Here is a 20,797-nt window from a genome sequence, read left to right on the forward strand (position 1 = left end):
AATACTCCATTTTCATAAATTGATAGAACATCCATTAAAAAATAAGTAATAATGGGGCTGGGGATGTGGCTCAAGCAGTAGCGTGCTCGCCTGGCATGCATGCTGCCGGGGTTTGATCCTCAGCACCACATACAAACAAAGATGTTGTGTCCGCCGAAAACTAAAAAATAAATATTAAAAATCTCTCTCTCTCTCTCTCTCTCTCTCTCTCTCTCTCTCTCTCTCTCTTAAAAAAATAAGTAATAAGAATAGTAAAGCAACACTATAGACCAGAAAATCTAAATAGACATATAAAAACTTTTCCACCCAACAGCAGCACCACTCACACATTCCCAGATATACATGGAGCTTTACGGTATTAGGGCACAAAGCAAGTCTTAACTAATTTAAGGTTGAAATCATATACCAAGTGTCTTTTCAAACCACAACGAAATGAAACTAAAATACAATGTCAGAAGGAAATTTTCAAATATGTGGAATTAAACAACACAATTTTATACAACTAGTGGGCCAAAGAATAAATCAAAAGGTAAATTAGCAAATATCTTAAGACTAATGAAAACAAAAACACAACATAAAAAAGTTTATATGATTCATCAAATAGATTCTAAGAAGAAATGTCATAGTAAATGCCCATATTAAAAAAAAGAAAAAAAGAGCTCAAATAAATAATCTAACTTTATACATTGAAGAACTAAAAATAAGAGTAAACTAAGTATACAGCAGAATAAATAATAAAGATTAAAGCAGAAATAAATAAAATATACAACAGGAAAATAATAGAAACAATTATTGAAACGATTGATTTTTTTTCATTGCATATATATGTTGTGTAATTTTTATTGTTGGTAAGAATCATTTTTTGAAAAGATCACCAAAAGTAAAAAAAATTTTAGCTCCATGCTATGGTTTAGTTCTGAATTTTACCTCCAAAGCTCTGTGTTGAAGGCTTGGTCCCCAGTACAGCAATGTTCAGAGATGGGGCTCTTAGGAAATAATTGAGTCCTGAGAGCTCAGAACTCATCAGTGGATTAATCCACTAATGGATTAATAATTTGATGGCATTTTTGGAAGGGGGTGGATACTGTAAGAGGTAGGTCCCATTGGAGGAAGTAGGTCACTAAGGGCATGCCTGCAGAGGTGTATCTTGTCCCTGATCTTACTCTTTCCCCACTCAAAACACACCTCTCCCTCTCCGCACCCCCCCCTCTCTCTCTCCCTCCTTTACCTCCTCTCCTTTCTGCCATGATATCCTGCCTGACCTTGGGCCCTGAGGAATGGAGTCAGCCATCTATGGACAGAGATCTCTAAAACCATGAGCCTCAAAATAAACTTTTACTCCTCCAATTGTTATTGTCAGTTTTTTTTAGTTACAGTGGTGCAAACCTGACTAAAACATGTGATCATCTCAATAGATGCAGAAAAATCAATTGACAAGATTTAACACCCACTTATAATAAAACACTATAAAAAAAACTATGAATAAAAGGAAATTATGTCACTCCAATAAAGGCCATATATGGCAAGCCCATAGCTGACATCATGGTCAATGATAAAAAAATGAAAACTTTTCCTTGAAGTTCAAGAGGAAGGCAAAGACACTCACTCTCAGAACTTCTATTCAACACAATACTGAAGTCCTAGCCAGAGCAATTAGTCAAGAAAAGGAAATCAGAGGCATCCAAATTAGAAAAGAAGTAACATTATCTCCATTCATAGACAACATAATCTTATATATTAAACACCATAGAGTCCACACACGTACAAATAGCTGTTAGAACTAATAACTTTAGCAAATTTTCAAGATAGAGAATCAACATTTAAAAATTGATTTCTTTTAGCATAAGAACAGAAATGTGCTATTGAAACAGAACAGAAAGCCCCGGGGGAAAAAAATATTCAGACATACATGACCAAATAATCTTCTACAAAAGTGCTGAGAGTGCACGATGGTAAAAGAATGGTCTCTTTAATAATTGGTACTGGGAAAACTGGATATTCACACGTGAAAAGAATGAAAGAGGATCCTTATTTTACACTATACACAAAAATCAATTTATGTTAGCTTAAAGACTTAAACGTGAGACCTGAAACTATAAAATTTCTGAAAGAAAATATAAGGGGAAATCTCCGTATCATTGATCTTGGCAATGTTTTCTTGACTATAATACCAAAGGAACAGGAACTAAAAGCAAAAATAAACATGTAGTGCTGTATTGAACCATAAAGTTTCTACACAGCAAACGAAGCAATTAACAGATGAAGCCAATCGAGCAAATGGGAGGAAATATTTGAAAATGATATATCTGATAAAAGTTGAGTATTCAAAATGGATAAGGAAATCCTACAACTCAACAACAAAAAATAAATAAATAATAACTTGGTTGAAAAATAAGCTAAGTATTTAAACAGATGTTTCTCCAAAGAAGATATCCAAGTAACCAACAGGTAGATGAAAAAAATAGTCAAGAACATTGATCATCAGGGAAATGTAAATCCAACCACAATGAGATACCACCTCACACTGGAAAATAACAAGTGCTAGCAAGGATATGGAGAAATTGCAGGTAGAAATATAAAATGGTATATGTAGCAGTCATGGAAAACAGTATCAAGGTTCCTCAAAAGCTTGAAAATAGACCTATCATAAGATCCAACTATCTTACCTCAAGGTATTTATCCAAACTAATTGAAATTAGGATCCGAAAGAAATACCTGTACTCCTCTGTTAATTGCATCATTATTCACAAGGATCAAGAGCTGGAAACAATCTAAATTTCCATTGGTGAGTGAGTGAATCAAGATTATATGGGATCTCCACCTTGTGGAATATTATTCAGCAATTTTAAAAAAGATGAGCCATGAGGGCCTTATGGCAAGTAAAAAAAAAATCACAGAAGAACGAATACTGCATAATTCTACTTACATATGATAGTCAAACTCTGAAAAGCAACAGGTAGACTGGTGTTTGCTAGGGACTAGAGGAGAAAGAAATGGGCAGCTGCTAACTGCTGGATGTGGAGTTTTAGTCACACAAAATGAAAAAATCCTAGAGCTCTACCATACAATGATGGTTTAAAATACTGTACCATGAACTTAAAATGTTATAAGGTCAGTATCATATTTTGCAATATCACAATAAGAAATAAACTTACAAAATTTTAGAGGGATACTAATATCAACTACCCTTTAGAAGCACATGGTGAGTTAGTGGCATGGCCCTGGCTAGCATCCATGTGTCCTGGTTCCCAGCTTGGTATTCATCGCAACTCATAAAGCATCTTTTGCCCAACTTGAGAAATACCCAGCTAATCACAACAGGCAGCGCAGATAAAGGTACAGGTGAGGGGAGGTGGAGGTAGGGGAAATGAAGACTTATCACCAGTCGACATACACTTCCAAGTTCAAGAGTGTTTTAGTGTCTATTTGTTTCCATTACAGAAATAATATCCATTTGTTAAAGGAACTATTGAAATTGAAATTACATAGAAACAGAAAAAGAAGAAAAAAGTATACTCCTATCCATTACATGCACAACCATTAATACTTGAATGTGTTTTCTTTTTGTCTTTTAATGAGTAGGTTGTTGGGTTTTCACTGAACCGTGTTAATTCTTAATGTCCAATTTTGTATCAGGCTTTTTTCACAATATTACAGCATAAGCATTTCCCATCCGTAGACAGCATTTTCTTTCATGGCTACGTAATGTGCTTTGATATCACTGTGCCATACAATACAATATTTCCAATTCTTTTCCCCACTTCAAATGGCTTTAAATGAACATATATCTATTTATACAATATTTCATAGTAACAGAGGTGGAATTATGAAATTAAATAACTTAGAGATGTTGAAGACTTTGACACATAGTATCAATTCACTGTAATATTTTATTAATGTGCAATTACAAAAAATTCTGGAGGTAGAAATAGAGGTAAAATTAGAGGTCAGCCAATTCCAAAAGCCCCAAATGTGGAATGTTTTCTCTGATATAAGGATGCTGATTCATAATGGGGTTTGGGTGGGGAGAGCATGGGAGGATTAGATGAACTCTAGATAGGGCAAAGGACTGGAAGGGGAAAGGGAAGGGCATGGGGGTAGAAAAAACGGTGGAATGAGATAATAATGGTAATATAAATTACCCTAAGTACATGTATAAAGACACAAATGGTATGACTATGCTTTGTGTACAACCAGAGATATGAAAATTGTGTTCTATATGTGTAATATGAATTGTAATGCATTCTGCTGTCATATATAACAAAATAGAATACAAAATAAATTTAAATTTTTTTAAAAAAGAAATAGAAGTAAAAATAACAATAATGTTTGCCATTATTTCCTTGAGACCTAGAGGCAGACAGCTACTGAATATTCTGATACATTTACATCTTTTTAATATTTACAAAATATACATGTGTATATTAGGGTTCTCTAAAGGAATAGAATCAATAGGAAGGTATAATGATAAAAAGGATACTTATTAGGTTGGCTTACATGACCAGAAGCTGGATAGTCCACAATGGTAGTCTGCAGGCTGGAGAGCTGGAAGAACCAGTAGCTGCACAGTCCAAGAGGCTGAAGCCCCAGAACAAGAGGAATCAATGGTGCAACTCTAGTCCGAGACCAGAGACTTCTGGGGAATCTCTGGCAGAGTCCACTTTGGAAGAGTGAAGAAGCAAGAGTCCGATATCCTCAGATGATCACAGCAGCAATCAAGAACCCGTTCAAGAAGAATCGTTGCTTCCTTGTTGTTCCAACTTTTTTTCCATCCAAGCCATGGACAGTGCTGCCCATACTTAGGGAGAGTCTCCATTTCAGTTATCCCACATGCCAATCATTCCTAGACACACCCTTATCCATACACCCATAAGCCTCTTAATCCTTGGCATCTCTTAATCCAATCAAGTTGAAAATTTCAAATTAACCATTACAATGCAATTACCAAATTAAGACCATCATATATGCATATGTAATAGTTTGGTTGTTGGTGGAATCATTTGTGAGCACATTCTTGAAAACCAAACAGATCTGATCAATCACAACATGCTGTCCCAGGAATACAGACCAACATCCTCCATCTGTACACACCCAGTGCATCTCACTAATACCCCAAATGCAAATAATGGATGACACACGAGACCACCTTTATAGGACAATGCTCACGAAGGTATCTTAGTTGTACATGTCATGGGGCTCCTCTGAGAAATTCACTCAGGGAGTTGCAACAGCATTTTCCTGTTTGATACCAGTGTAGAGCTTGTTTCAGACTAGTATTCCAATATGTCAACTACCCAGGATCAGTGTGAACTCTGCATTGGGGATTTCTGGTTCTCCTCAGATATGTGCAAAAATAGAGTGGTTGAAACAGAAACTTTGACATCAGACTGTCCCAGCTCAAGTCATGTTCTATCTCCTATTAGCTGATGTGGGTTAAATTACATAACCTCTCTGAGCCTCTGTACTGAATGACAATAGTAGCTACCTCTTCGGTTTGAAGTGATGATCAAGTGAGACAATTCCTGCAAACTACACAGCATTGTGTCACTGCAGGCAATCAATCAAGTTCAGCTATAATTATTATTTTGAGGAGTTCTGGCAACAGCTTTCTACTCTCACTCTCACAAATATAATTTTCTTTTTACCTATTGATCTATTAACACAAATTCCCAAAGCAGACATTATGACAATGATTACAGAAGTTCAAAATGCTATCATATTTATATTATCACTTATTAATCACACAAAGCAGTGAAATTATCATTAACTATTTTGATTAATAAATTTATGTCAGGACTTACTATTCCCAGGAGCTTTATATGAAATATCCTCTTCAATCTTCACAAGCCTGCAAAATACTGTTATTATCATTTGCAAATAAGGAAATCAACACAGTATAAGAAATTCTCCAAAGGTCACCCAGCTCAAAGCCAATGAACCAGAGTTGCAATCCAAGCTTGTTGCACTCCATGCCCTGAGCCCTGTGTTCTAGGCCAGGGGTCATAAAACCTTCTTCTATAAAGTGCTAGATTGTAAGCATTTCAGGCTCCTGAAGCCATAGGGTTCCCATCATACTTGTTTCTTTGCCGCCGTAGCACAGAAGCAGTTGTAGACAATATATAAAATGAGCATGACTATGTCACCTAAACTCCATTATGAAACCCTGAAATCTGAATTTCATATAATAGTTAAGTCTCACAATATATTATTCTTCTTTTCATTTTTTACTAACCATTTGGAAAGGTGAAAACCACTCTTAGCCCATGGGCCACGCAGAAAGAAAATGGCGGACCATACATCCATTCCCAGAGAGAAAAAATGGTGAGGAACTGTGAGGCTCTCCAGCCTCATGAAGCAGTGTTCAGGAGAACCAAGCTACCAGGCTCCCTTCAGGTCTTTTCCATGCTCCTCTTTTGGCCTGCAACATTCTGACAATCATTCCCCTCCCAATACCTGCCCTAACCCTTGTCATCCTTCAAGCCAAACCTCGATACTACTTTTAGCAGAAAATGCATAACCCACCAGTAACAACATCTCTCTGCTAAGTTTGAAGGCCTTTTCTGTTCTCCCTTAATGCCCCGTATTTTCCCAACACAGGGACTACACACTGAATTGGAGTGGCTTGGTTATCTGCTCCAAGGACAAGAGCCTTGAAGTCCTGATTATAATTGTACAGCTTAGTAATTAGTACAGTGTATAGAACATAAGAGGAACTCAATAAAAATGGGAAGGAAGAATAAAAGGGAGGAATGGAAGTAGGAAAGTAGAGAGAGAGAGAGAGAGAGACAAATCAAAGTTAACTGAAAGTATGTGCTCTGAATGGGATATGGAGAGGCAGAGAGAATCAAGGGAGAAGCTCACACCTGGCCAATAGGACAGAAATGAAAGGAAAATCACCCAAAATGGATATGGAAACCCTGTTCCTCATGAGGGGCAGTCTGTGATCCCCTGCAAAACTGATTGTGCAATGTGTTGGGACAGGGAAGAACAAACAGAAACAAATTTCCATCAAGGTTCAGGAAAAATGATTGTCTAGAGGATCTGGGTGCCCGTAGGATTCTCAGCCATTCATATCATGTGCACTACCAGTGAAATGCAAAACGGACCTCAGCTCAAAACTTCAGATGGCTTCTTTCTTCAGTGTTATAGAAAGATAAAAGAATCTAATGGAGGACACAAATAAAAAGAAATTGAAGAGCTGGGGAGCAGAGGAGGAGGGAGGATATGCTAAAGCCTTCTTCCAACTCCTTACCAAACACTTTCCCTTTTAAGCAATCATGGGGAGGGGGGGTTGGTAAATGAATGGAACTAGAGAATATTATGCTAAGCAAAATAAGCCAGTCCCAAAGAACCAAAGGCCAAATGTTTTCTCTGATATATGGATGCTGATTTACAATAAGCAGGGGTGGGGGTGGGGAAGGGAGATACAGTGGTATTTGGGAATAAAGAGAAGGGGGTAAAAGGAGGGGAGGGGGCATAGGGGTAGGAATGATAGTAGAATAAATTGGAAATGATTACCCTGTGTGCACATATGATTACATGGCCTATGCAAATCGACATCATGCACAACCAGACAAATGAGAAGTTATACTCCTTTTATGTATGATGTGTCAAAATGCATTCTACTGTCATGTACAACTAATTAGAACAAATGAAAAATTTAAAAAAAAAGAAACCATGAGGACTTGAATTTACCCTCCAAAGTATATCTTTGAAGTAAAGAATTTAGTCATGGCCTACCATGAATGCTTCAGAGTTGGGGGTTTCTTTTGTGTGTGTGTGTTTTTCCTTGACCAGGTGCTCTATGGTAGAGTTGAAAACATCTGGAATATAAGAGACAACAATTTTCACTCCCCTGCTGACTTTCCTGCCCACCCCCCACCCACCCACTCCTGTTCTCCACAGATGCAATGTCCCAGGAATGTGCCAGCACGTGCTTCCATCAAGACTCTTTAGAGGCTCAGAGACTTGACTGCCTGTGTCTAGACCCACTCCAAATGCACCTTTCATTCATTCACTGAACTTTTGTATTTGCCATAAAAGGCACCTGTCACTGGGCAACTTGAGGAGCCAGGAAATGCCCAGCATTGTCCTCAATGCCTTGTCTACCTTTTTCTGCTCCCTATTGTTTCTGAAGAAGGAGGGATACTCTCAGATCTACCAGATATATTTTGTCAAAATGCCATTCAAAAACATGTAGAGCCATGGACTATGTATCCCAGGGTTAAGGAACTTGTTGACTCCTCTGTATGTGAGTGGGTCCTGTGGCATCCAGATGCTCTCCCAGCTACTGGGAATCCTCTGGGTTTGGTCTCTGTTTGTTGCCTAGTGTGATATTTTCCTTTTCCCTGAGACAGCTCTTATTCAATGGCTGCTTAGTCACTGCAGGAATACCATGTCCTGGCATCCTTCCCCCAATTCAGGATAATTCAGCAAGGGCACTCAGCTTCCAGTTCCCTGTGGGATTCATTGACCCTGGGTTAGGACTGAACTGATTAACTGAACTGCCTAGGCCTTCCTGCATTCCCCTGTAGATGTGGATCCAGCCACCCCAATAAACTTGCATGCCTCCATAAGCCTCACACAAGTCCCAAACTTTGCTTTCAGGAAATCTATGTGGGACACTGCTTTTCTATCTATTCAATAAAGGATCTCTGCTAATAACCTCCAGTAATGTCCATAAACACGAGTAAGGACATTGATGACACTGCCAGGCATATAATACCAGTAGAAGCAGCAGCATTAGCAGGAGCTCATGTGCATCTGAATACAGTTCAGGACACAGTTCTTCAAACACTATGAAACCACCAGTGCAGAGTCCAACAGAGTCACTGACAACTACCACCTCTGGATTGGAGCCCTGTACCTGACATGAACTTGCTCGATGACTCCAAGTAATTGTTTCTGCTGGGCCTCATTTTCTTAACCTGCAAAATAAGAGACTTGGTCTTTTTTCTCCCCCCTCCTCACTTGAAATGAATGGTATGTATGTGATCTCTGCTTTGAGAAAACAAGTCCATTTTTGCAAAACTCATTCTCTCATTCACCATGAACCCCAAACATTGATTAGGCACCTCATTATTCCTGACTCTATGCAGCGCCTTCAGCTGGCCTTGTCCTCGAGACACCTGAGATATAAGGCTACTGACACAAGCAGGGAGTCACAGCCTAGGTAGCCTTCCTAGATTCAGTGTACCTCTCCTCCACAAAAGAGAAACCTGTCATGATTTATAAGTCAGCAAGTATTGGGGGGAAAACTAGAAAAAACCACCATACATGGAGAACTGCCAGGTGTCCGTGAGGGACCTTTATCCTTTTACATGCTAGGTTATAGTTCTTTGAACTCTCATAACCATCCCTCACCATCCCTGTTCTCCAGAGAAACCTACAGAGGACCTGTGACAACACAGAGTCGGGCAACACATCCTTGGAAGTACCCAGGGTGCCCCACTCTGGTCTGTCACTCTGTCACATATGTATTTGCTTCTGCATCCATTTCCTCAATGAGAGCTGCAGAGGTCCTTGAAAGTGGACCCCGTGTCTTTTTTTCTCTGAGCACCTAATAGTGATCACCTATTACTAAATACATGCTTTAGCAATATAATTAATCAAGGTCTTCTCTTGTCATTTCTATCACATTGTTTCACAATCAGCCTTGCTTCTTCACCTCCAAATTTTTCTAAAAATGATCAGTCTTGAAACAGGCAGAAGATCAACACCAAATAAAAAAGATATAATTGAACACCGCCCCCCCCTCAACTTATACAACAGCCCCAGCCACATGGATCCTTTGACATAGAATAGCTGGCTAGCAAGCCTCCACTCTGGCCATGTCTATGAGACTGGTTCTCCTGGGCCAGCAGAGTGCAAGGGCTCCCATTGATTATTCCCAAAAATCCATGATCATTTTGAAAGTGGTTCATTTATTTAAAGGCAGTTTAAATACCTCCTTCTTATCATTTTTAACCAGGGTCACAAAAGGCATCCTAAAGATATTTGATCATTCAATTAGACTAAATGAGGCCAAAGTATATGCTGCTGCCTCAGAGGTTATCATGCTTAATAAAACATGCTTTATAAACCCCATAAAGGCTGTAACTCACTTTACAAGCAGCCTTCCCCACAACTTTAACAAAAGATGTCTGAATGTTGTGTGTGTGTATATGTGTGTGTGTTTTGTGAGTGCATGTGTGTTTTAAAGTCCTGTTCCATAAGGATTATAGCTCCCCTGCTGTTTGGAAAAGATCATTTCACTTGTAACACTAATAACTTGAGCAGGGGAGAAGCTGGCCTGGTGAATGGAATGCACTCCGCTGCACATCTTGGCTCAGCTAGAAATCGGAAACAGATGGTCCTTGCGGCTGGTTTGCCACTCGAGCCCGCTCACTGCCAGCCTGTGGTCTTCAGTGGGCTGCTGCTGGCAGTCTGTGACTTGAACATAGTAGGACAGTGGCAAAAGAAATCAAATCTTTTCCAATGAGCAGCAAGTTATAATGAAATTTGACAGATCTGACATTCTATACCTAACATCTAGTTAGAATATATTAACCTTTTCTTAAGCGCCTCGCATAGAAGTTGTGAATATACTTATTAGAGGGTTGTGCTGTGTGTGTTTTCTTTTTTTTTTTTTTTTTTTAACGAGGGGCAGAGGATTTAGTCCAATCTCGGGTGGCAGCCGGCTAACAGAAAATGTAGAGAGAAAGTCAAAGAATTTCCAAATGGAAGTGAGACACAAGAACCGCTACCAAGAAGAAAACTCATTCTGTGCAGGATACGGCAGGAGAGTTTCTCCTGAAAACATTATCAATATTTCTCTCAAGAAAAAAAATATACACAATCAAGAATCTGAGCAATCTCTGGGCATCTCATTAAAATGGATGTGGCTGTCTGGGCCCCCCTGGCATTCGACAATTTCACCCTTTTCAGCCATAGGGTGAGGAAAGCATGCCAGGTGACTTGGTGCACCCGTTTATTTAAGTCACCACAGTCTCACCTGGTGATGATGTGTACCTGTGCAGAGGACTAGATTTCTTTCATCAAAAAAGAATAAATATTCCACCAAAGAGCTTGGCACTTGGGGGCTTCCTACGATTCTTCCTCTTACTCCAGGGCTGACGTGTGAGCACACACTCATTAGAAGGGTTAGAGAGTGATGTCCTGAACGCCATTAGGATTTTCCACCTGACTACAGTTAGAGGAAACATCTAGGTGTTAACAGTAGATAATCCCTATCCAGTACAGGCTTTTTTTTTTTTTTAATCTCAGGTACCCATTACCCTAAACTGGACTCCTCGATAGCCTCAGCAGCAGGGTACATTTCTAATTTCGTCACTTCTAACATTCTGATTATTCAAAGTGTTGAGCCCAACATTGAACTGTACAAAAGAAACACAAAATATCTTCTGCGAGCTAGCTGTAGCTGGTTGGAAGAGGAAAGGCATGGGATTTTTCTTCTTTTTTTTTTTTTTTTTTATCAAGCAGATGCAGGGCTGAATCTATGCTCTTCTTGGTTGGTGTGGATCTTTAGGCTCCTGCCCTTTGGACCCTGACCTGCCAATTGAAAATAATAATCGCCACCTCCTGGGGATGTTGTGAAAGTTCCATGGCACATCATACCGTAAATCACCTTTAAAGAAGGTGCATAGCAGGCGCTCAATCCTGTTATTGCCCTCCTTTCTTGATTTAGCAGGCAACGCCAGAGAAGTGAAGCTCTGGATTCATGTTTCCTAGGCATGGGCTTCCTTCCACCTCTAACTCTGGAACCCTAAACAAGTCACTTCACCTCCTGGAGTCTGTTTTCCTGTTTGTAGAATGAGGCTAATAATAGATCCTACCTCATAGGAACCTACCTGGAAAAAATTACATAAAGCTCTTGGAACAGTGCCTGCCCAAGAGGAAGCACTCAATCAATAAACGTCAGCTGTTAACTGTATGCTGCATTCAAAATCAAGTTGCTCTTCTAGAGTTTCACATTTTCAAGGGTCCTGGAAACAAAACTTTAAAAGGAGGGAAAAAAATTTAATTGCTTGCACTGCAAAAATTGCTATTTAATGGATGAATGAATAAAAGACATATGTTCATCAAAGACAGGTAGTGATACAGACAGTCTCTATGAAGCACCAGTGGATGATACAGATAAGGAGGCAGTAGGAAGTCAAAGGAGCCAGAAGGAAGTCAAAGGAGCCAGAGGTCCCTGTGGACTGGGGGCATTAAGTTGGGAAGGTAGATGATATACTAGAAGGGCAACAGCTTGAGCCAGCATTAAAGAAAAGTTGGGCACGTGTGAGAAGAATGCAATTGAATTCACCTTGACTAAATGTTCTGTGCCTGTTTACTAGCTTTCACAAACCACTGAAGGAGCCCCCTACTACTTCCCCAGCACTTGAATCTTATAGTTAATCAGATGAGTAAGACATGGCCCCTGCCCTCAAGAATCTCAAGGGCCAGAAGAGAAGACAGAGGCCTCTGCTCTAGAGGGGTCTAATAAAAACAAAACATCAATAACAATATGATATCTTTGATTGAACACTCATTACCTATCAGGGACCAGTCACTTGATGCATATTTTTGCTTTGAACTATGATTATATATGCACAGAAAGGCAAACTTAATAAATGCTATTGTTTTTATTTTCCTGATTAGTATGGGACACAGAATCAGAGAGGTCAAGTAATCTGGGAGAGGTTACACAGTAACCAGCAGAGCCAGACTATAAGACTTCAGAAACAGTGGTCTCAATGGCTCTATTCTCCAGCCTCTGAAAATCACTTACATCCCATTACATATTGCCTTTTAATGACATATAACAAAAACCAAAACCTCTCCTTGGTATTGTACACCTGTTGGCAGCAGAATCTCCAAAGTCTTTTCCAAATGCACTGCAGGAAAGACCCAGATGGGAACCCTCCATCCTCTGAGCTCTCTGATATTCTTCCCATTAAACAAAAGAAGGTCCTTCACTGGGGGACCATTGGCCAGGATGACCAGAGTGAGGCTGGAAAGTGACATGCCCAGGGTGTCACATCAGGAGAAGTCAGTTCCTTTTGTCATACTCCCCATCATCCCTCTGTTCCTGGCCACCTGACTCCAAGGCTAGGGCATCTCACTTCTTATAATGCGTGCTCAAAGGAAATAAGAAAGCCAAATTCTGACGGGCTTATTTCTTGAGGGGAGCGCTGTTTTTGCCTTAGATTCATTCACATACACTGGGAAGAAATATTCAAATGACAAGAGTTAAATTCAAAACATGTAGCCGCTCTCTGTTATATTTTTTTTTCTGACTGAAGGCAAACCATTTAGATGTTTGTTTCCAAAAAGGCATCTGTCAGCAATCAAAGGGGAAAAATGCATAAAGCAAATGCAATTGTTTGGAGTAGCGTTTCCTGGATCATGTTAAATGCTTGAATTGCTCCCCATTATGCTCACCAAATAATTTTATTTCCCACAATAATTGCAATATTTAACATGTTTTATTTAATCTTGTTTTAAGGCTATTAACAACGGGCCACACTATGAAAGGACTGATTGCGGTATGGGGAAGAGAGAACAATGATAAAGTTAAATGCACCTAATTGTTCTGGATTTAAAACACTATTATCCAATCATAGTTATCATTTCTTTGTTCAAAACTACTGTGCCATCTCCTGCAACATCTTGCCTGGTATTTCATCACTGGCAAAGTGAAATCTGGACTCCAGTTTACTTTATGCCCCATTCATTCATAAATAATGGGCATACATAGGATGTTCTGGCTCAGAAACGTCACGGCTCTCACAAGAGATGCCACCAACTTCACAGGTTGCTGTGGAACAAACTTAGAAACTGTAAATCTGTGGGCTCAGATGTCCAAGATATCCATGTGCCTATATGCCCCCAGGAGGAAGCTGAAGGGACCCTAACGAAAGGAAACTTTGGTTTTTGGCTACTTGACAGAGGCAAGTCAGAGTGGATGATATGGAATTGCAGGCTGGTTCAAAGACAGAATGTTACTTTATTTCTTTTCTTCTTTTTCCTTTTCCATTTTTTTTAGGGGGATGCTGTTTTACATTTTGTATAAAATTTACAACTTCTTTCCTTATCTTTCTCTAGATGGAAAACTGAAGAAAGGGCAAGTCATTTTAATGACACTGCAATTGCACAAGGCAATCGATGTTCCAGCAGGCAAGCCCAGGGCAAGTGTCTGGTAGAAGGACCATGTGCCATTCAGGGGGCACTAAAGGTAACTAAAATTTCCTGTGCTACCGCAGCCACTTCTGAAAAGAGAGTGGAAACCAAGGTGATAAAGAATACAAAGAGGCTTGCTAAGAGTGATAACAGTATTTACTTCTGATATTAATTCTCAGTACCAACTCCTACCTTCTTACTATGAGAAGAAATCCAATTACAATGAGAGCTGAGAAAGGAAAAAAAAATGCTTTATTTATTTTATTTGTGGTTTACTCCTAGATGCGCTCGGCACATCAGGCTTGAAATTAGAAAACATTTCTGGTGCAACTGGATGAAATCTGCTTTAATGAAATTATTTTTGTCAAAATAACTATCTACCATAATACCATGATGCTAAATGGGTAAAATAATACCTACTAAGGAAGAGATTAGAAATAAGAAAGCAAAAAGCCACCAAATCTAACCTCTTTGGAACTTAGAATTTATGATCTGAATTAGTTTATCAAAATATTTGCTCGTCAAAAATAGGATTGAAAAAAATTCAGTGGATACCTGGGCTGTCAGCGCTTAACTGCTTTAAAATAATCACAGTTCAATCACTCTGAGAAATAGTGGTAGGTAAATTCTCCCATGCTCTGGAGTGCCCACATTGAAGGTCTTGATGTAAGAGCTATAGAGTTTCACTGGTAGGTTCCTGGGGATCAAAGAATTGCTTATGTTCAGAAAAAATTAGGAGATGTTTGGTACGCAGCTCTTATAAAGCTATTTCTGCAGTTTCTCATGTCACTTGGTTTAAAGGAATAAAATATAACAAGTTCAAGTCATTCTCTTTACTTCCTTTCCCACCCCCATTCCTTGATCCTGAATAAAATGGTTGAAATTCAGCAGTTGTCTAGAGTTTTTCTCACTTAAAAAAAAAAAATTGTTTTTACAGCCCTTCTTATTGATAGGTTCATACTGTAGTTGGTTGATTTTTTTTTAATGCTTCAAAAAAAAATAATAACATGTGGTAATCCCAATTTAAAAAAAAATGGCTGAGTTACAGTAAGGAAATCAGAAGTGATTTTCCCTGATTAAGGAGGTACCCATGTCAAGTTTAGCCTGAATTGTGTTAAACTGAATGGATAATGACCGATTATTTTCAAAGAATGGAGAAGTCCAGAATTAATTTTTTTTAAAGGCAACAGAAAATATAGGATGTGCCTCGCCTCCGATACAACTTGTAACATGTCAGTAAAGTATTTATTTACTCACATGAAAACACACATCCAAAAAAAAATATCAAAGGACTTTGAAGGCTGTCATCTCATATTCAGGTCCTTTCAGAACCAAATTAACTAATGATTTAATTTAAAATAATAATAATAAGGTAAAGAAGGAGAAATATTTCTCCCTGGAATTGTTTTTACTCCTTGGAAAACCTGTTCAGCTCTTCCCAGATTTAGTTTTAGACTTTTTCACTTTGCTTCCAACCGAGATGTGTAAGACAGCAAAACTGAACTAAACATTTTTTTTTTAAATGCACAGCTCACATTCTTGAAAAAAGTGGCTGTGAAAAACAGATACTGAATCAGACTTAAAGTCGAGGGGGGGACGGGTAGGGAAAAAAAAAAAAAAAAAGCCCAAAACATTGCATGATAGTCTCTAAGCAGTTCCATCTGTCAAGCAGAAATTTTAGGCTAATAGCCTGTGGCGATCTCCCTCCGCAGTCCACTACCTGCCTTTGTCCTATTAAATCTCTTTATTCTCCTTAAAAAAAAAAAAAAAAAAAAAAAAAGAGGGGGGGATTGGTTGTTGGAAGGAAAGGAAAAACCTTGCAGACCAAAATCATCTGAGTGATGAAGCCCTAATTTTAACCACCTCCCTTTGATGTGTAGCAGTGGGCTCTTGTTTTTTAAAAAGGAGAGAGGAGACAGTGCTAGCAGCAGAAGACTTTTCATCTCCACTTCACCTTGCCACTGGGTCTGTGAGAGATTGGTTCATTGTCAAGGAGATTTTTTTTTTACCCATGATTCCATATGGTATGGACCGGACTACATGTTGCCCCACATGCCACTGCAAATGTTTTCTCAATTAGGTGTCTTATCTCCCGTGAGTTAGCATCAGATGAAGCTTGCTGACAGCGTAATGGCAGGGAAAGCTTCCGACGGCTCCATCAAATGGCAGCTCTGCTACGACATCTCGGCCAGAACTTGGTGGATGGTGAGTTGGCAGCGGGGACTGCCTTTTTTTTTTTTTTTTTTTTTTTTCCTTTTCTACTTTCCCTCCCTCTTTGACAAAATGTCCCAGACCTCACATTCATCAAACTCACATTTGATTTTTTTCACACTCTTCAGTGAGGCAGTCTCACACTGCTTCCTCTTGCCACCCTCCCTCTCTCTCTCTCTGCCACTCTGCAACTTGAGTTCTCAGCAATGCTTGCCCTTGTTTTCCATGGGACAGTATTTGAAGGTTGCTATTTTTTTTTAAAGAGTATCAGAAGTTTTAAGGTGGAAGTGTGGGTATTTTTAGCCAAGCCGGTCTTGGGGTAGAAAATGAAATGTTTCTTCTGCCCCCCTCAGCTTTTGCCCCTTTCTCTAGTTTCACCGCCCCTTTAGTTTTGTTTTCAGGGACTAGCGGGTGTGTGGTTTTCCTTGGCTGTGGTATTTTCTTGGGATGCATGTTGGGCACTGGGGAGAAGCAAGCCCTGAGTGAATCCTGGTCTTGCCCCAGTAACTGGGTTGCTTGAAGTCACCTGTGAAATTGCCCTGGGTCCCCCCCCCCCACTCCCTGTCTCCCATTAGGGAACCAGTAGCTCTCATCTAACTTTTCTGCATTTATTTATGTCAGAGTTCTCTTAAGAACTCTAGCTCTGAGTGGAAAAGACCCACACCATCCTATCTTTTTAGTTACTGTGGATACAAATAAAGTTTTAATAAAGTTCTATCATGCGCCCGCAGAATGAGTTAACTCACATGTCATGGTCAACCAGGCCAGACAACCTTTGACTTCTTGGATCTATAAGAGGTAGAGTGGGTTGGGAGGATGCACAATAGCTCATTGTCACAGGAGAGGCAGGTCCTGTGAGGAAGAGAGTCCTCAAATCATTACTGCCCTCGTTAGGGTGGTGTCCGTTAAGGATTAATTCGTTAGCAGTGCATTTCTAGTTTTCCGTAATTATTATTCTTGCGGCAAGCGTGAATTCTTCCAGGGAGTGAAAAAAAAGTTTGCTGCCAGGACAATGAATGTATTATCCGTTCCTAACTGGACCGTGAACTTCAGCTCATTTCACATAGATATCAGTTTAAAAAAAAAAAAAAAAGACAGAGAGAGTAATGTTGAAGGGGGAGACTGGCGAATGGAATTACAAAACAGGGCATGGCCGCTTTCACTGTATAAGCTGCAGAAAGAGTTCTCCCTTCCCCTTCCTGGACCAATGGTGGTATCATTTTGGCAAGTTTTAGGAATTCGGAGGACTGAGAGACAATTAAAAGTGAACTACCGCAGGATTCTATTCGGCTGCTTCTTGGGATACAGTGTGTCCATTCCAAGGACTTGAGTAAAAGTGGTTGTGGGTATGTGTGTACATGTGCGTTTTAACTTGCAATTTCTTAACTAGACCTTAGAAACTTTACCAGTGATTTCAGGACAATGTTACATGCAGCTTTTGGCTAATGTGACTAGAGGTAGACTATCCACTTGGACCCTGAACTTTTATTCAGGGCATTTATTTTCCCATTAGCGTTCCTGCTAGCCAAAAAAAAAAAAGTGGTTTACTTGTATGTGCTGATGTTGCCTATTGCTTTACCTTCTGCAGCTTGTTAAACATTAGAAATGAATATACTGATTGGTTTGGCTATTATTTTCCAGGCTAAGTTGTAAGCTTAAAAAAAAAAAAAAAACGTGCTGATGTCATATTCTTGTGGAAAGATTCTACTTCCTTGCATTTCAAGAGCTCCTAGATTTTATAGACTGTTACTTTTTATGGCAAATTGTGTCATCTTTTTCATTTCTTGCAAAGATCACCAAATGTTTCTTTTTTTAAACTTGGAAAACTGTCATTTCTTTTTTGTAAAGTTTACTTGGAAGTTGCTTTTCATTTAAAATTATTTTACAGATGTTTTACCGCCGGGAATATAACATGTAAAAGTGGTGGAAACATTTAGCAATGCAGTTGACTAAAAATAAACAATGCTGAAAGCTCACATGCTGCTGTTTAGGCTGCATATTGCAGGAAAGTTTCTCTCTACTTCTCTGCTTCTAGGGCTTTGCTTTGAAAAGGGTGAGAAATCAGAGCAATCTTTACAGAAGTTACCCTAGGAGATAAATTGATTTTTTTTGTTTGTTTGTTTCCCTTAAAGTTGACCACATGCCATAGCATTTTAGATCTACCAGTTACAAATAACTCTGATGTAAATTTCCCACTATGGATGGGAAATTGAGGAAGGACTTTGATGAAGGGGGAGAGGACTAATTAAAATAATACACATTTCACATTTTCTCTTAGATCTCTTTCCTTAAATAGTACTCATGCCCTCTCCCTCCACATCCCCATCTCACTACCCCAAATAATTTTCCCCAAATAACTGGAAAAAAAATTAAACGTCCCCCTGGCTGATAAGATTCTCTAAGCAAAGGACAGTACAAGATCTGAGTTTCACACTAAAGGCAAATAAAGCTTTAAAATTACCTCATGTGTCATCTGGCTGCACAGACTCCGGTTCATAGTGGGAACCTCCAGCGTGGTCGTCCCAGCATACAAAGGCAACTCAGTGAATACCCCCTCCGCCCGTGGAGGCTCGGCCTCAGCTGCCAGCTCCGGGATATGCAATTTTGCTTTTTAATGAATCGTAAACAATTTGTATGGCAAATGAGTTTGTTTGTTTTAGTTTGGGGGCATATGTTGGACCAGGTTGTAGACAGTCGTTACCTACTGCAGAATTTTAGGTGAGAATGGATAGAGCCCCAGATCATTTTTATTTTTCTAAGTAATAAAGACACACTAGGATGAAAGAAACTGGTTAATAAAAGCCTGAGAATAACAACCTCTCTTTCTTTCCCTCTCTATCCCCACCCCCTCTCATAACTCCCGTTTACAGTTGGTTTTTAAGCACACTTTTTGATAACTAACTGGGAGTCGGTTGTCTAGATCAATCTTTAATTCTTTTTAAGCATAAATTTTAGCTTTGTCTTAAAGCAATGACTTTTGTTTGAGAAATGCTTATTTTATAGTGTGAAATACTGAGAAGGAATATCTCTGTCCTCTATCACTGCTTTTTGGCTGAACCTAATGTTGTCTTGAGGGACGTGGGATATAAGAAATGATACATCCATTTATTACATCCAAATGAAGCAAGATAGGTCTCTTGATATCCTAAAGTCAAATGAAAACTTTTATTAAAACCCCTGGAGTGGTAAACTACTTAGAAGTTAACAAGCGACCAGGGTTCGAGCATGTACATTTTAACAGTAATTACCTTTGGCGCTGCCACTTAGGAGAAATCTTTTGATATCTGAGCCACTTCTCTAATGCTTTAATCATGCAAATCAAGAAATAGATATTACGTATCAACTTAATCTAGCTATGTTGTGACATCTCTAGTTGAAACCTTCCCATAGTAAACTAAAGAAAACCCTCATGAAATTTTTCTCCATTCCAAATGAGATGGGAGCACCCCAGATGCGTGTCTATGCTTCAAAATTTAATTCTGTCCAGTGGAATTACCTCCATTCTACCCACACAGCACTAACATGAAGGCAGAACAAACACTCTCCTCTTTGTAATTGATTTAGTCTATGGGAGAATTTTGTGTGAATCCCAAAATACACTTGTCTTTCTTCTGCCATTCAACTTAAAAACTCGTGGTGACTATGGAATGAAGGCTACTAAATCACTCTAAAACCCGCTTCCCCCCTGCCAGGTCCCCAAGCACTGATTATGGGAGCATTTCACCTTAGAAATTGACATATAATTTTCCAAACAATAATTGTTTGTCACCTGATTTATATTTTTACAATTCAAACTTTGTATACCAGGAAAATACTTGGGCAAGAAGGATATGCTATGCCTTGTGTTGTAGATGTTCATTTTTAAGGTATACATGTGAAAATTAGCAAGATACTTCTACAAAATACTGTCTTACTGTGTTCAACAATTAAAAAAAATTAAAAAATTAAAAAAACCTCAGCTTCAGCCTACTTGCCAAATGATTGGCAACCTTAACTGCTGCAGACATAAAATTCAGAACCCATATTTCATGAAAACCTTCTGTTGTTGTTCACATCTTAATTTGTATTTACCACTTTAATTTTTAAAATGTTAATTCTCAACTGAACAACTTTTGTTAAATGGCTTTTTCAATATTCCTTTGAATACTTTGCCTAATAAAAATTTGTCTAGAAACTCTTTCATGATAATGATTAAAATAACATGGAAATTGCTGCAATGGCTATAAATGAAAAGACTCAAAAAGAAGAGATTCAAGAAATAATAAAGCATATCATATTCTCAGCACCTGATAGATTTTTAAAAGAATCCATGGAAAATATATTTATATACCTTGCATTTCAAACATTTGCACACTTTATTTTTAAGTATTTCTTGCAGAGTGCAGTGGCTCTATCTGAGCTTATTTTAAAATGCACAGTCTTT

The 20,797-nt window shown here is 38.9% G+C and overlaps 1 long non-coding RNA gene across 1 annotated transcript; it reads right to left on the bottom strand.

The window, feature by feature from the left end:
• Positions 1-4,496: 4,496 nt before the first annotated feature.
• LOC131424422 (uncharacterized) lies at positions 4,497-19,040 on the bottom strand. The gene is made up of 4 exons (XR_009227398.1): positions 18,836-19,040; positions 8,867-8,927; positions 7,741-7,823; positions 4,497-5,848 (listed from the first exon to the last, which is right to left on the bottom strand). It is a non-coding gene; the product is annotated as an uncharacterized LOC131424422 (long non-coding RNA).
• Positions 19,041-20,797: the final 1,757 nt, after the last annotated feature.

Source organism: Marmota monax, unplaced genomic scaffold, assembly GCF_021218885.2.
Source record: "Marmota monax isolate L192 unplaced genomic scaffold, Marmota_monax_Labrador192_F-V1.1 WCK01_AAM20220418_F8-fsc00023, whole genome shotgun sequence".
In the NCBI taxonomy this organism is placed as follows: Eukaryota; Metazoa; Chordata; class Mammalia; order Rodentia; family Sciuridae; genus Marmota; species Marmota monax.